Source organism: Nerophis lumbriciformis, linkage group LG28 (assembly GCF_033978685.3).
Source record: "Nerophis lumbriciformis linkage group LG28, RoL_Nlum_v2.1, whole genome shotgun sequence".
Lineage (NCBI taxonomy): Eukaryota > Metazoa > Chordata > Actinopteri > Syngnathiformes > Syngnathidae > Nerophis > Nerophis lumbriciformis.
The window spans coordinates 32,450,555-32,467,240 of NC_084575.2; positions in this window are offsets into that span (position 1 = coordinate 32,450,555).

Genomic DNA, 16,686 nt, shown 5'->3' on the forward strand with positions numbered 1-16,686 from the left:
CAGGTGTGCCAGGCTGCCAATCAGGAACAGGTGAAGGAAACGAGCGCTAAGGGATACATGCAGGAAGTTGAATAAAAATAAGAGCGCTGACGGGAAATAAACACAAACTCAGGAAACATAACCAGACGTGAAGTGACAGATCGTCACACATTTATATCATTTGAAAATATCCAGCGGGCCGCATTGTAATGTCAATTATGTTGTATTAATGCCAAGGTAGCCAAGATAACAGTTTTTTTAATATTAATAAAAATAATAGTAATTTTATGCCGGTTTGCAAGACCTGTGTCACGTGATTTCAAACTTGAAACTTCATTGGCTGGTTCTGAGACAGGATCGATTTGCTTCAGTCTTAATTTATTCGAAATAACTTGCTTTTTCAAGCAGAACATTTTTTGACACTGAATTTTTTTACATTTAATTTTTCAGCACTGAATTTTTTTAACACTGACATTTTTTACCGTGATTTTTCTTTTTTTTACTGAATATTTTTTCAAAGAAATTGTTAACATAATTTAAAGTAAAAACAAACAAAAAAAAACATTCACAAAATTCAAATGCAATAAAAATCGGTTACATAAATTCAGTTTCAAAAAAACTTTTGTAATAACGACACAAATTAACCTTCATAAAGGCACTACCGGGACACAATTAAGCCTCACACTGCTAGTTTGTGCCAACACTTATTTGTCACTTTGAAACTCCCAGAGTGTTCAACAATGCCAGAAATATTGTCAGGCACAAGTTAAAATTAGTTTAAATGTTTCTGTTTTTGTTTTTGGAGCACAACTACGGGACTTTGGTGTGTATGTGTGCAGGTTGACATTTAAGCTTGCTATAATGTTGTTTTGTTTGGACAAAAAATTTATTCTTGAGCCATTACCCCTTTATTATGTTAGATGATCACCGAGTCGACTATATCTCCATTTGGATACTAACATTGTTCCAAAATACAGTATGTTAAAAGGCTACAATCCATCCAATGCATGTCTTTAGTCTTGGAAAGACACCTGCATGATTGATTAACACATGTAACACATATAATACCATAACAGCATCCTCAGGGACTCATCCCACCCAGGTCACCACTGGCTTGAGCTCTTGCCCTCAGGGAGGCGCTATAAGACCATCAAAGCAAAGACAAATAGACTGAAAAACAGTTTCTATCCTAGAGCTGTTATTGCCCTAAACCAGGGGTTGGCAACCCGTGGCTCCGGAGCCGCATGCGGCTTTTTGATCACTTTGATGCGGCTCAGCTACTTACTTGCCGACCCCCCCCCGATTTTCCTCGGAGACTCCCGGATTTCAATGCCTATCGCAGAAAACTCCCGGGATTAATATTCTCCGATTTCCACCCTTACAATTATAATAAGGGCGTGCCATAATGGTACAGTATTTGGGCCCTCTACAATGTGTATTAACAGCGTGCCAGCCCAGCCCCTTGTAATACAGTATGCATCTTCTGCTAGCACACGTATGTGACAGCAAGGCATACTTGGTCAACAACCACACAGGTTACACTGACGGTGGCCATATAAAACAACTTTAACACTCTTACTAATAATGCGCCACACTTTTAACCAAAACCAAACAAGAACGACAAACACATTTCGGGAGAACATCTGCACCTTAACACAACATAAACACAACAGAACAAATACCCAGCATCCCATGCAGCCCTGACTCTTCCGGGCCACATTATACACCCCTGCTACCACCAAACCCCGCTCCCACCCCAACCCTGCTCCCTCACACATTTTATTATGTTTTGAAATTTGTAATTGTTTTATTATTGTTGTTGTCTTAAGACTATTTTATGTAGGTTTGTTTTAAAAGCACTGAGCTTGCTGTACAATTTTGTTGTTTCCATACAATGACAATAAAGGTATTCTGGCTTTGGGGGTCGTTTGCCGGCACCTTGTTCCGCAGTATGGGGCGAGTGGATGCAGGGCGAGGAAAGTGAGGTGTGTCGAGTAAAAAAAAAAAGGCATAACTAAAAGAGCGAGGGAGTGATGGATGAGCACAACAAATACTAAAAGATGAAATGAAAGGCAGAGCAAGAGTAATCGACATACATCTGTTGCTCATTATCCTGCTGGCCTTGTTGCTGGTAATTGTTCCAGCTGACATAACTCACAGCAGACCTTGCTTTGGCTACAGATGGGAGTCCGAGGGAAATGATGGTGAGGGGGTCCTTTTCTACGTGTACTGTATGTCGGGGGCAGGTGCTCCGGTTTGATTGCCGCAAAACAAAAACGTCCTTTAACTGTCTTAAAATAGAATTAAATCGTGTTTGTTTTTGACAGTTGCTGAACTCGAGCGGGATTGTCATTTAAAGGGGAACATTATCACAATTTCAGAAGGGTTAAAACCATTAAAAATCAGTTCCCAGTGGCTTATTTTATTTTTTGAAGTTTTTTTTCAAAATTTTACCCATCACGCAATATCCCTAAAAAAAGCTTCAAAGTGCCTGATTTTAACCATCGTTATATACACCCGTCCATTTTCCTGTGACGTCACATAGTGATGCCAACACAAACAAACATGGCGGAAAGAACAGCAAGCTATAGCGACATTAGCTCGGATTCAGACTCGGATTTCAGCGGCTTAAGCGATTCAACAGATTACGCATGTAATGGTAAGGTCTATCCAGGTGTACTGGAGAGGAGGCTACGCCGGATAGTCGAACCTCGGATTCAGGAGGAACAGTGTGGTTTTCGTCCTGGTCGTGGAACTGTGGACCAGCTCTATACTCTTGGCAGGGTCCTTGAGGGTGCATGGGAGTTTGCCCAACCAGTCTACATGTGTTTTGTGGACTTGGAGAAGGCATTCGACCGTGTCCTTCGGGAAGTCCTGTGGGGAGTGCTCAGAGAGTATGGGGTATCGGACTGTCTGATTGTGGCGGTCCGCTCCCTGTATGATCAGTGCCAGAGCTTGGTCCGCATTGCCGGCAGTAAGTCGGACACGTTTCCAGTGAGGGTTGGACTCCGCCAAGGCTGCCCTTTGTCACCGATTCTGTTCATAACTTTTATGGACAGAATTTCTAGGCGCAGTCAAGGCGTTGAGGGGATCTGGTTTGGTGGCTGCAGGATTAGGTCTCTGCTTTTTGCAGATGATGTGGTCCTGATGGCTTCATCTGGCCAGGATCTTCAGCTCTCACTGGATCGGTTCGCAGCCGAGTGTGAAGCGACTGGGATGAGAATCAGCACCTCCAAGTCCGAGTCCATGGTTCTCGCCCGGAAAAGGGTGGAGTGCCATCTCCGGGTTGGGGAGGAGATTTTGCCCCAAGTGGAGGAGTTCAAGTACCTCGGAGTCTTGTTCACGAGTGGGGGAAGAGTGGATCGTGAGATCGACAGGCGGATCGGTGCGGCGTCTTCAGTAATGCGGACGCTGTATCGATCCGTTGTGGTGAAGAAAGAGCTGAGCCGGAAGGCAAAGCTCTCAATTTACCGGTCGATCTACGTTCCCATCCTCACCTATGGTCATGAGCTTTGGGTTATGACCGAAAGGACAAGATCACGGGTACAAGCGGCCAAAATGAGTTTCCTCCGCCGGGTGGCGGAGCTCTCCCTTAGAGATAGGGTAAGAAGCTCTGCCATCCGGGAGGAGCTCAAAGTAAAGCCGTTGCTCCTCCACATCGAGAGGAGCCAGATGAGGTGGTTCGGGCATCTGGTCAGGATGCCACCCGAACGCCTCCCTAGGGAGGTGTTTAGGGCACGTCCGACCGGTAGGAGGCCGCGGGGAAGACCCAGGACACGCTGGGAAGACTATCTCTCCCGACTGGCCTGGGAACGCCTCGGGATCCCCCGGGTGGAGCTGGACGAAGTGGCTGGGGAGAGGGAAGTCTGGGCTTCCCTGCTTAGGCTGCTGCCCCCGCGACCCGACCTCGGATAAGCGGAAGAAGATGGATGGATGGATGGATGGATGGATGAAACGGATGGTTGTATTTTGGAGGCAGGTAGCGAAAACGAAATTGAAGAAGAAACTGAAGCTATTGAGCCATATCGGTTTGAACCGTATGCAAGCGAAACCCACGAAAACGACACGACAGCCAGCGACACGGGAGAAAGCGAGGACGAATTCGGCGATCGCCTTCTAACCAACGATTGGTATGTGTTTTATTGGCATTAAAGGAAACTAACAACTATGAACTAGGTTTACAGCATATGAAATACATTTGGCAACAACATGCACTTTGAGAGTGCAGACAGCCCATTTCAGGCGCGCTAAGAACATCCACGATTTCAGCACTCAGGTTAACCATACCTAAATAGACACAAAATACTGTATTACACAAGACTACACGAATGTACTCGAATGATTGAAAAAAATTAATGTTTTTAAGCTAAATTATTGGTAAACACAGTTTATGTATAATAATTTACGTAAAACCGTGAGTAATAAATAAAGTTTTCATCAATTAATATATTCTGTAGACATACCCTCATCCGCTCTCTTTTCCTGAAAGCTGATCCGTCCAGTTTTGGAGTTGATGTCAGCATCTGCTTTGAGTGTCGCAGGATATCCACACATTCTTGCCATCTCTGTCGTAGCATAGCTTTCGTCGGTAAAGTGTGCGGAACAAACGACTGACCATTTCGTCGGCTTTCCCCACAGCCTCGTATTTTGAACAAATGTCGTCCAATTTCTTGCCACTTTCGCATCTTTGGGCCACTGGTGCAACTTGAATCCGTCCCTGTTCGTGTTGTTACACCCTCCGACAACACACCGACGAAAGTGATAAAATGGCGGATTGCTTCCCGATGTGACGTCACGTTGTGACGTCATGTAACACACATAGTACCATAACAGCATCCTCAGTGAGTCATCCCACCCAGGTCACCACTGGCTTGAACTCTTGCCCTCAGGGAGGCGCTATAAGACCATCAAAGCAAGGACAAATAGACTGAAAAACAGTTTCTATCGATGACGTTGTGACGTCATCGCTCCGAGAGCGAATAATAGAAAGGCGTTTAATTCGCCAAAATTCACCCATTTAGAGTTCGGAAATCGGTTAAAAAAATATATGGTCTTTTTTCTGCAACATCAAGGTATATATTGACGCTTACATAGGTCTGGTGATAGTGTTCCCCTTTGAAACAACTGACCTCGGATCTGTTTTAAACGTGCAAAAGTAGATGTATGCAAATGAGGCAAAAGTGTGTGGGAAGTGATGTCATTATCATCACATCCTCATCACTGTCTCGCAGCTCAATGAGTTGTAGACACTTCATCACCATGTCTTCCTACCCACCTAACTCCCTACTCCTCAACCCTCTTGACGACTCAGGAAGGTCAGGACATGATTGTTCTCCTGGATGGCCGAGTCCTCTTTTTTAATCACGCAGAGCATCATGCAGCCTCGAAAAACAAGTCTATGTTTGTACAGTGCTGATTTTTGTGATTTAAACTACTGGCTTCTCTTAAACAATGTTAAAGTCCCAAAACTTTCAGATGACCGAAATTTCACTAACACGTTCTGTTTATATATTTCCATCCATCCATCTTCTTCCGCTTATCAAAGGGGCGCGGGGGCAGCAGCCTAAGTAGAGAAGCCCAGACTTTCCTCTCCCCAGCCACTTCGTCCAGATCCCGAGGCGTTCCCATGCCAGCCGGGAGACACAGTCTTCTCAATGTGTCCTGGGTATTCCCCGTGGCCTCGTACCGGTCGGACGTGCCCTAAATACCTCTCTAGGGAGGCGTTCAGGTAGCATCCTTACCAGATGCCCGAACCATCTCATCTGGCTCCTCTCCATGTGGAGGAGCAGCGGTATTACTTTGAGCTCCTCCCGAATGACAGAGCTTCTCACCCTATCTCTAAGGGAGAGCACCGTCACCCGGCGGAGGAAACTCATTTTGGTCTTGTCCTTTCAGTCATAACCCAAAGCTCATGACCATAGGTGAGGATGGGAACGTAGATCGACCGGTAAATTGAGAGTTTTGCCTTCCGGCTCAGCTCCTTCTTCACCACAACAGATTGATACAGCGTCCGCATTACTGAAGACGCAGCACCGATCCGCCTGTCGATCTCACGATCCACTCTTCCCCCACTCATGAACAAGACCCCCGGATAAGTGAGCTTCTCACCCTATCTCTAAGGGAGAGACCCGCCACCCGGCGGAGGAAACTCATTTCGGCCGCTTGTACCCGTGATCTTGTCCTTTCGCTCATAACCCAAAGCTCATGACCATAGGTGAGGATGGAACATAGATCGACCGGTAAATTGAGAGCTTTGCCTTCCGGCTCAGCTCCTTCTTCACCACAACGGATCGATACAGCATCCGCATTACTGAAGACGCCGCACCGATCCCATACCGATACCATAGTCCAGGGGGTCGGTAACCTTATTGGCTGAGAGAGCCATGAAAGCCAAATAGTTTAAAATGCATTTCCGTGAGAGCCATATAATATTTTTTAACACTGAATACAACTAAATGCGTGCTTTTTTAAGTAAGGCCAACATTTTTAGAGTATAATAAGTCTCTTATTCTTTTTAATAACACTGTTTTCCTGAAGCTAACCAATAATAAATACAATTCTTCTTACCAATAATGCGACTTCTTGAACAGGTGCAGTAGAAAACAGATGGATGGAAAGGGACAAACGGTAGAAAATGCATGAGAATGTTTTATATTTTGAATGTTATTTTTAACACTGTGATTACCAGCGGAATTATTCATTACTTATCGTGTTAAGCAATGTCAGGTAAGATTTATCTGAGAGCTAGATGCAGTCCTCAAAAGAGCCACAGCTGGCTCGAGAGCCATAGGTTCCCTACCCCTGTTATAGTCGATAAATGTATTATTTTTCTCTCTCTTCTTGTTATGGGGCCTTCATCCTCTGCTGTTGCCATTTCTAATATAAAGTAGCGTAAAGTTCTACCTATCGGTGTAGTGGGTTTACGTAATTCACCTACGAAACTTTAGTTATTAGAGAGTTCTGGTTGGACGGTTTTTCACATTTCCGGCGTTGTTGTTGCACTAGTGAGTCACGGATGAGGACATGCTGCTCCGTTATCGATTGAAGTAAAGTCTGAATGTCATTAAAACAGTTAGCGCCATCTTTTGACACTTCTTCCCACTCCCGTCCTTGCACGCTACACCGCTACAACAAAGATGACGGGGAGAAGACGCTGTCGAAGTGGAGGCACGTAAATAAGACCGCCCACAAAACGGCACATCCTGAAGCGACTGTCAGAAAGCGTCTCAAATATGATCTGTAAAACATCATTGTAGACGTCTCTGAGTGTGGGAGGGTTCTCCCGGTGCAGAGCCCGTTAGTCTGGTGTAGCAAGTCTTTTATTTTCATACAGCAGTACGGTTTGCCTTCCAGCAAAATATCTCTTGAACTTTTCAGTCCGGCGTGTCTCCAACTCAGGACTACAACTCCAACCACGTGTCTCTGTCCGGCTGCTACTAATAAAGGCGACAGGTGATTAGATAACAAGCCCCGGCTGGGCAATCTACTCACCTGCCGCTGGCTTCAAGGCCAGTCCGCAGGCCACGCCCCCCTCCACAATCATCAATGCAACATTTTGACCAAAGAACCACCATTACATGTTATGTAGACCACAAGAAAGTCTTTTACATTTAGACAAAAAAATCATATGACCACTTTAATGTGCCTAATAATCCGTTGCGCCTTTTGTTTGAAAAAAGACCTGAATAGTGCCCAAAAAAAGTCTGCGGGCTATAGAGCGTTTTCTATTGGGGCTCCAGTACTATGGAATGCCCTCCCGGTAACAGTTAGAGATACTACCTCAGTAGAAGCATTTAAGTCCCATCTCAAAACTCATTTGTATACTCTCGTCTTTGAATAGCCCCCTTTTTTTTTTTTTCTTTTTTTTTTTTTTTAGACCAGTTGATCTGCCGTTTCTTTCTTTCTCCTCTGCTCCCCCCTATCCCTTGTGGAAGGGGAGACACACAGGTCCGGTGGCCATGGATGGGGTGCTGGCTGTCCGGGGTCGGGACCCGGGGTGGACCGCTCGCCTGTGTATCGGTTGGGAACATCTCTGCGCTGCTGACCCGTCTACGCTCGGGATGGTTTCCTGCTGACCCCACTGTGGACTGGACTCTTACTGTTGTGCTGGATCCACTATGGAATGTACTCTCACAATATTATGTCAGACCCACTCGACATCCATTGCATTCGGTCTCCCCTAGAGGGGGGTGGTTACCCACATATGCGGTCCTCTCCAAGGTTTCTCATAGTCATTCACATCGACGTCCCACTGGGGTGAGTTTTTCCTTGCCCTTATGTGGGCTCTGTACCGAGGATGTCGTTGTGGCTTGTGCAGCCCTTTGAGACACTTGTGATTTAGGGCTATATAAATAAACATTGATTGATTGATTGATATGCTGTACAGGTGATCACTGGGTTGCAAACAAGTTCTGTTCCTAGTCAGAACACATACCTAAACGCACATGAAGAACATACAATAATAAACACTATAAATATAATAATTCAATGAAACAATAATAAAAAATGTGAGATCAATTCCTTTACCTTTTATAGCTTTTACAATCTCAGTCAGTACATCAGGAAACTCACTCGCTGCTTTATCATCCCCACCGGCAGCTGCACCTTGAACTTTATGTAAATCAGCCCGAAGTCTTAAACCGTAAACCACTGTCCATAAACTTTTTTATCCTCTTCCCTTTTTTTCTGAATGTTTCAAACAATCTTCTACAATCTTTTTATGTCGGGCTCGGCTTCTTCCCGTATAAGCACCAGCAACCTTTCAATCTCAATGATGACACCACTATGCTGCTTAGGTAATACTGTGACTTGCTAGGAGTGAATCCTTTGATGTGTGAGGGAGCAGGCTTGGGGTGGGGGCGGGGTTTGCTGGTAGCAGGGGTGTCTAATGTACCCCGGAAGAGTCAGGGCTACATGGGATTCTGGGTATTTGTTCTGTTGTGTTTATGTTATGTTAAGGTGCAGATGTTCTCCCGAAATGTGTTTGTCATTCTTGTTTGGTTTTGGTTCAAAGTGTGGCGCATTATTAGTAAGAGTGTTAAAGTTGTTTTATATGGTCACCGTCAGTGTAACCTGTGTGGCTTTTGACCAAGTATGCCTTGCTGTCACGTATATGTGCAAGTAGAAGATGCATGCAGTATAACGAATGGTTGGGCTGGCACGCTGTTAATACAGATTGTAGAGGGTGCCAGATGCTGTACCTTCATTGCACGCCCTTATTATAACTGTAAGGGTGAAATTCGGTGAATATTAATCCCGGGAGTTTTCTGCGAGAGGCACTGAAATCCGGAAGTCTTCCGGGAAAATCGGGGGGTTCGGCAAGTAAGCTGCTGAGCCGCATCAGAGTGATCAAAGAGCCGCATGCGGCTCCGGAGCCGCGGGTTGCCGACCCCTGTGCTAGGTCATACCATCTTTATCTGTAATGATGGTTTTGATAGTCGAGCGGTTGAGACCAAAAGTGTGGCTATTGAGGATTTTATTTCTTGACATTCGTCTTCACTTCAATGATCGGTGATAGCTTTTCTTTTGCGCACTGCCACCAGAGGAGACGGTCTTACACCTGGGAGACGTGATCAAATGCAAAAAGTGAACTAATAAGCGATGTTATTCTTCTTCAGTGTAGCTGCACGTTAAGAACTCACTGCATTAGGCACATTTTTGGATCATCGTCCTGTTGTCATCCGTCCAAGCGGGAGGGGGTCCAGACTGAGTCCAAGGGAAAAAACCTCACATAGCATAGCACACATAAACATGTTACATATAATCACAACAACTCGCAACAGAGGGGGGGATTTGGGGCCCTGGAGGCCGGCCTGCTGCTATAAAGCGCTACTAGCCATCCATAACCCCAGGAATTAAGCAGTGGTGAAGGCGTTGGTTGAGGAAGGGGCGGGTGCGTGCATGTATGCCCAATTAACTTGGGTGTGATGTTGAAATGTTTTTGTGGACTGGGGCCGATCTCAAAGTTCGACACCAGGTGTTGTTGAGAAAAAGGGAGGTCAAAAGTGTCCATCGTTGAGGTGTCCTCTGTGGTGTTTTTCAGAACAGCCTGTTCCTGATGGCGTCAAGGCCATTCGAGGGAGTCAAATCGTAGATTAGGATGTTGTTTTCTTCGAGCAGTCAAAAACAATGACTTGCCTGCTCTATTTGTCCATGCTGGTTCCTCTCAAATTCAATTAAATTCTCCTTCTCAGAAAACTTCTCCATGATGTGATTCATTTTGCGATTCAGTTCAGAAATCCCACAGCCCGGCCCAATCCTTCTATTGCGACGAACAGCCGTTGGGCTCCTTGAGTGGCTGCCATCGTCTTCCAAATTTGACGATACACCAGAGCAATGCCCAGCTCAATCAGCAGGTGCCCCGCGATCACGGTTTCAAATAGGTAGATGTCTTCCACGTCCTCGATGGAAAGGAATGAGAGGCACACGATTCTCCATTTATCCCAGGAGTCTCTCACGTACCCCGCAGCAATGGTTCCATCAGGGCAGCCAGCCTCCCCCGAACCTCTTTTCCTTGTCGAAAAGACTTTGTCAATTGTGTCGAGAGTCCAGCTGATCATATCCATGTTTGATGTTTAGATTTGAGGACAGCGCAGAGAAAGAGGCTTCAAAAATGTTCAGACAAGACAAAAACGAAGAGAGCAAGCAGGGAAGGAGGGAGCGGAGAAAAATGTGACTGCCCTGCAATAGTACCGACTTCCTCTGGGACGGCGTGGCACGGTTGGGAGAGTGGCCGTGCCAGCAACCTGAGGACTCCTGGTTCGATCCCCACCTTCTACCAACCTAGTCACGTCCGTTGTGTTCTTGAGCAAGACACTTCACCCTTGCTCCTGATGGGATCGTGGTAAGCGCCTTGCATGGCAGCTCCCGCCATCAGTGTGTGAATGTGTGTGTGAATGGGTGAATGTGGAAATAGGGTCAAAGCGCTTTGAGTACATTGAAGGAAGAAACGCCATTTAACTTCCTTTGTTTTCACTTGTTCACGAGTGGGGGCAGAGTGGATCGTGAGATCGACAGGCGAATCGGTGCGGCGTCTTCAGTAATGCGGACGCTGTATCGATCCGTTGTGGTGAAGAAGGAGCTGAGCCGGAAGGCAAAGCTCTCGATTTACCGGTCGATCTACGTTCTCATCCTCACCTATGGTCATGAGCTTTGGGTCATGACCGAAAGGACAAGATCACGGGTACAAGCGGCCGAAATGAGTTTCCTCCGCCGAGTGGTGGGGCTCTCCTTTAGAGATAGGGTGAGAAGCTCTGTCATTCGGGGGGAGCTCAAAGTAAAGCCGCTGCTCCTCCACATCGAGAGGAGCCAGATGAGGTGGTTCGGGCATCTGGTCAGGATGCCACCCGAACGCTTCCCTAGGAAGGTGTTTCGGGCACGTCCGACCGGTAGGAGGCCACGGGGAAGACCCAGGACACGCTGGGAAGACTATCTCTCCCGACTGGCCTGGGAACGCCTCGGGATCCCCCGGGTGGAGCTGGACGAAGTGGCTGGGGAGAGGGAAGTCTGGGCTTCCCTGCTTAAGCTGCTGCCCCCGCGACCCGACCTCGGATAAGCGGAAGAAGATGGATGGATGGATGGATGGATGGATGTTTTCACTTTATCGAAATGCACATGCATGTGACGTCGAGGCCACATTGGGGCCTGTGCGCGTTTACACTACAAACAATACAAATATTATTCTACACAGGCAGTGGTTTGTAGCCTAGTGGTCTCTGTTTGACCTCCATGTTCTGGTATCCAACCGTACGTGATGTCACATGCAACCCCAGCGTTAAGAGCCACGGCTGAACTGTGACAAATATCAGCTAAAATAATTACTCTAACCCATTTCACTATTGCTGTTTCTCACACTTCATGGTTTTCCCGCCTGAAAGGCGTCCCGTGCCACCCCTGCATTACTTCCGCCAACGCTCGTGTTTGAAGGTGTCCTTTCCAGCTGTTACTCACAGCGGGCGGACAGATCAGGCCGACATGAAAAGGAGCCTCGCAGCTGTCAAAACACAGACGAACCTGACGGCTCCAGGTGACTGCCCACCTTGACTTCCATTCATCAAACCGTGTTTACCTTGGCCGGCGCTGCCCAGGCAGTTCTGGCAGCCTTGAAACAGGAATCAGCACTGGAATCACAACTTGATGTGTTCTTTATTTTTATACTTGTTCCATTGGTACTGTCATGGGTCCGTTTGCCTTATACTTGAAACCTGTTTGAATAACACACCTTTGATGTATCGGAGAAATGAAAAAACTGGTGCGGAGCACACCAGAATCACAAGGTGTGTGTGTGCATTACCTCTAACACTTCATAGTTTGTGCCCCCAGGGAGTGCATGAGTTATGCCGCCGCGGGGGAACCACGATTCATTGAGGAAAACATGAATTCCAACATGCTGTGACATTCTGAAGCGGAGCAGGATCCTCTCCCTTGGGAGAGTTGGCCTCATGGCAGGTTTCCAACATTATAACAAGACCAAATACACTTCCAATATGACAACTGCCTTTGATAAAACTGAAGGTGAGGGGAATGGAATGGCTATTTCTAGAGATTTGTGACCAATCGGGCACCTGTGGAAGTGGAAGGAAAATGGAGGAGTGCAAGGTGCCTTTTACAAATGTTTTTAGTTTTTACTTAGTGTCTAACAATCTCTGTGAACCTTTTCAATCCGGTTTCAGGGCAAATCACTCTACGGAGACAGCCCTCGCAAAAATGACTAATGATCTACTGCTAACGATGGATTCTGATGCGTCATCTATGTTGCTGCTTCTTGATCTTAGCGCTGCTTTCCATACCGTCGATCATAATATTTTATTAGAGCGTATCAAAACACGTATTGGTATGTCAGACTTAGCTTTGTCGTGGTTTAACTCTTATCTTACTGACAGGATGCAATGCGTCTCCCATAATAATGTGACCTCGGACTATGTTAAGGTAACGTGCGGAGTTCCTCAGGGTTCGATTCTTGGCCCTGCACTCTTTAGTATTTACATGCTGCCGCTAGGCGACATCATACGCAAATACGGTGTTAGCTTTCATTGTTATGCTGATGACAGCCAACTCTACATGCCCCTAAAGCTGACCAACACGCCGGATTGTAGTCAGCTGGAGGCGTGTCTTAATGAAATTAAACAATGGATGTCCGCTAACTTCTTGCAACTCAACGCCAAGAAAACAGAAATGCTGATTATCGGTCCTGCTAAACACCGACATTTATTTAATAATACCACCTTAAAATTTGACAACCAAACAATTACACAAGGCGAATCAGTAAAGAATCTGGGTATTATCTTCGACCCAACTCTCTCCTTTGAATCACACATTAAGAGTGTTATTAAAACGGCCTTCTTTCATCTCCGTAATATCGCTAAAATTCGTTCTATTTTATCCACTAGCGACGCTGAGATCATTATTCATGCGTTCGTTACGTCTCGTCTCGACTACTGTAACGTATTATTTTCGGGTCTCCCTATGTCTAGCATTAAAAGACTACAATTGGTACAAAATGCGGCTGCTAGACTTTTGACAAGAACAAGAAAGTTTGATCACATTACGCTTATACTGTATATACCTTTATATACATATATACCTGTATATATACCTATACTGGCTCACCTGCACTGGCTTCCTGTGCACTTAAGATGTGACTTTAAGGTTTTACTACTTACGTATAAAATACTACACGGTCTAGCTCCGTCCTATCTTGTCGATTGCATTGTACCATATGTCCCGGCAAGAAATCTGCGTTCAAAGAACTCCGGCTTATTAGTGATTCCCAGAGCCCAAAAAAAGTCTGCGGGCTATAGAGCGTTTTCTATTCGGGCTCCAGTACTATGGAATGCCCTCCCGGTAACAATTAGAGATGCTACCTCAGTAGAAGCATTTAAGTCCCATCTTAAAACTCATTTGTATACTCTAGCCTTCAAATAGACCCCCCTTTTAGACCAGTTGATCTGCCGTTTCTTTTTTTTTCTCCTCTGCTCCCCTCTTCTTTGTGGAGGGGGGGAGGGGGCACAGGTCCGGTGGCCATGGATGAAGTGCTGGCTGTCCAGAGTCGGGACCCGGGGTGGACTGCTCGCCTGTGCATCGGCTGGGAACATCTCTGCACTGCTGACCTGTCTCCGCTCGGGATGGTGTCCTGCTGGCCCCACTATGGACTGGACTCTCACCATTATGTTAGATCCACTATGGACTAGACTCTCATTATTATGTTGGATCCACTATGGACTGGACTCTCACTATTATGTTATATCCACTATGGACTGGACTCTTACTATTATGTTGGATCCACTATGGACTGGACTCTCACTATTATGTTAGATCCACTATGGACTGGACTCTTACTATTATGTTAGATCCACTATGGACTGGACTCTCACTATTATGTTAGATCCACTATGGACTGGACTCTTACTATTATGTTGGATCCACTATGGACTGGACTCTCACAATATTATGTCAGACCCACTCGACATCCATTGCATTCGGTCTCCCCTAGGGGGGGGGTTACCCACATATGCGGTCCTCTCCAAGGTTTCTCATAGTCATTCACATCGACGTCCCACTGGGGTGAGTTTTTCCTTGCCCTTATGTGGGCTTTGTACCGAGGATGTCATTGTGGCTTGTGCAGCCCTTTGAGACACTTGTGATTTAGGGCTATATAAATAAACATTTATTGATTGATTGATTGATTGAGAAGTTGACAATAAAGCACAGCAGAAGTCACGAAAGTAGCACCCCTTGTCCCACAGTCCCAAAGGGTCACGAACCAAAAGGCAAAAAAAACTAAACACATGAAAACAAGAGGAAACCATCAGGAACACAAAAGGTACGAGGTGAGGTTTTTAGTGATGGTTTGAGCGTGGAACAAATGAATTCACTCTACTATGACTGAAAAAAAGTGTATTTTAATCGGATCGTGTTCGACTTGGGAGATTCCACTTGATCCGCAGATCCCTGATAGCCTGTGACAGCGGTCTCTAGCTGGCATTCAACAGTCGGTTCTCCTCACTTCTCGGGTCAAGCAGGTCGCAGCAGACCAGGCCTGCAGAAGTTGAGCTCGGTAGCACAAAAGAAGCTAATGTCGAAGGACGTGCTTCCAGGCCCGTGTGTTAGCTCATGTTGTGCTTGAGTGGATCACATTCGTAAACAAACTCTCAATTAAATTTTCACAAACCAGTTGACATACAGTAACCTGAGAGCTTTCAGCGCCTCCGGACCGCTGCCGCCTGCGGGCGACTGCGCTCGCTTCCCCCGCTCAGACTTGAGTGGCAGAGCTGGAGGTCCGGCTGAGCGGAAAGACGAGCGCAAGCAGAAGTCGTCTCAAAGTTCACATCTCTGCCCTGACTGATGAATACAGCTCGGTGATAAACAAGACATCCTGTCGGGCCGATGCTTCCCGACCCACTCTTTGGCTTTTTGGTCAGCCTGCCAACATGTGACATAATAATGTCCAGTAATAAGGTAAGCTGCACTTAAAGACAGGAAAATCTTATCAGATTTCTTCCTGGCTTCAAAGGAATGCATAATAACGAGCTGCTGAACTTGCCTCTGGGAGTAGGGGAGCCGTGTGGGAGGCTGGGAGAGGACTGGTGTGTTCCTGAGCTGCGATAAGCCAACATTTCCTCCCTCTTTGGCTTTATTTTCCTTGGGTTTAGGAGGCAGGCCTCGCATTGTCGGATACAAAGCCTCTGATCACTTGAAGATGGAGCTATGTAGGAGCAGCGTCCTCTCACGTGACCCCCCCACCTCCAGTTTTAACCTCTGCGGCTCTACCACCGGATGTTCACATGCAGCAGTGACACTCAACCCAGTAACAGATTCAGAATATGGACAAAAAGTATTAGGGAAAAAGTTATGTTTTTTTTGGAGCTTCAATGTCCTTCAAAGTTGTGATATGTTAATGTGAACTACCGTATTTTTCGAACATACCTCAGTAGAAGCATTTAAGTCCCATCTTAAAACTCATTTGTATACGCTAGCCTTTAAATAGACCCCCTTTACGACCAGTTGATCTGCCATTTATTTTCTGCTGTGCCCCTCTCTCCTGCGTGGAGAGGTTATTAGGTGACCACAGATCTTGCGCTAGCTGTTCAAAGTTGGGACTCGGGGTGGACCACTCATCTGTGCATCAGTCGGGAACGTCTCTGTGATGCGGACTTGTCTCCACTCAAGATGATCTCCTGCCGGCCCCACTATGGACTGGACTCTCACTATTTTGTTAGATCCACTATAGACTGGACTCTCAAAATACTATGTTAGATCCACTATGGACTGGACTCCCACTATTATGTTAGGTCCACTATGGACTGGACTCTCACACTATTATGTTAGATCCACTATGGACTGGACACTCACACTATTATGTTAGATCCACTATGGACTGGACTCTCACTATTATGTTAGATCCACTATGGACTGGACTCTCACTATTATGTTAGATCCACTATGGACTGGACTCTCACTATTATGTTAGATCCACTATGGACTGGATTCTCACACTATTATGTTAGATCCACTATGGACTGGACTCTCACTATTATGTTAGATCCACTATGGACTGGACTCTCACTATTATGTTAGATCCACTATGGACTGGACTCTCACTATTATGTTAGATCCACTATGGACTGGTCTCTCATTATTATGTTACATCCACTATGGACTGGACTCTCACTATTATGTTAGATCCACTATGGACTGGACTCTCACTAT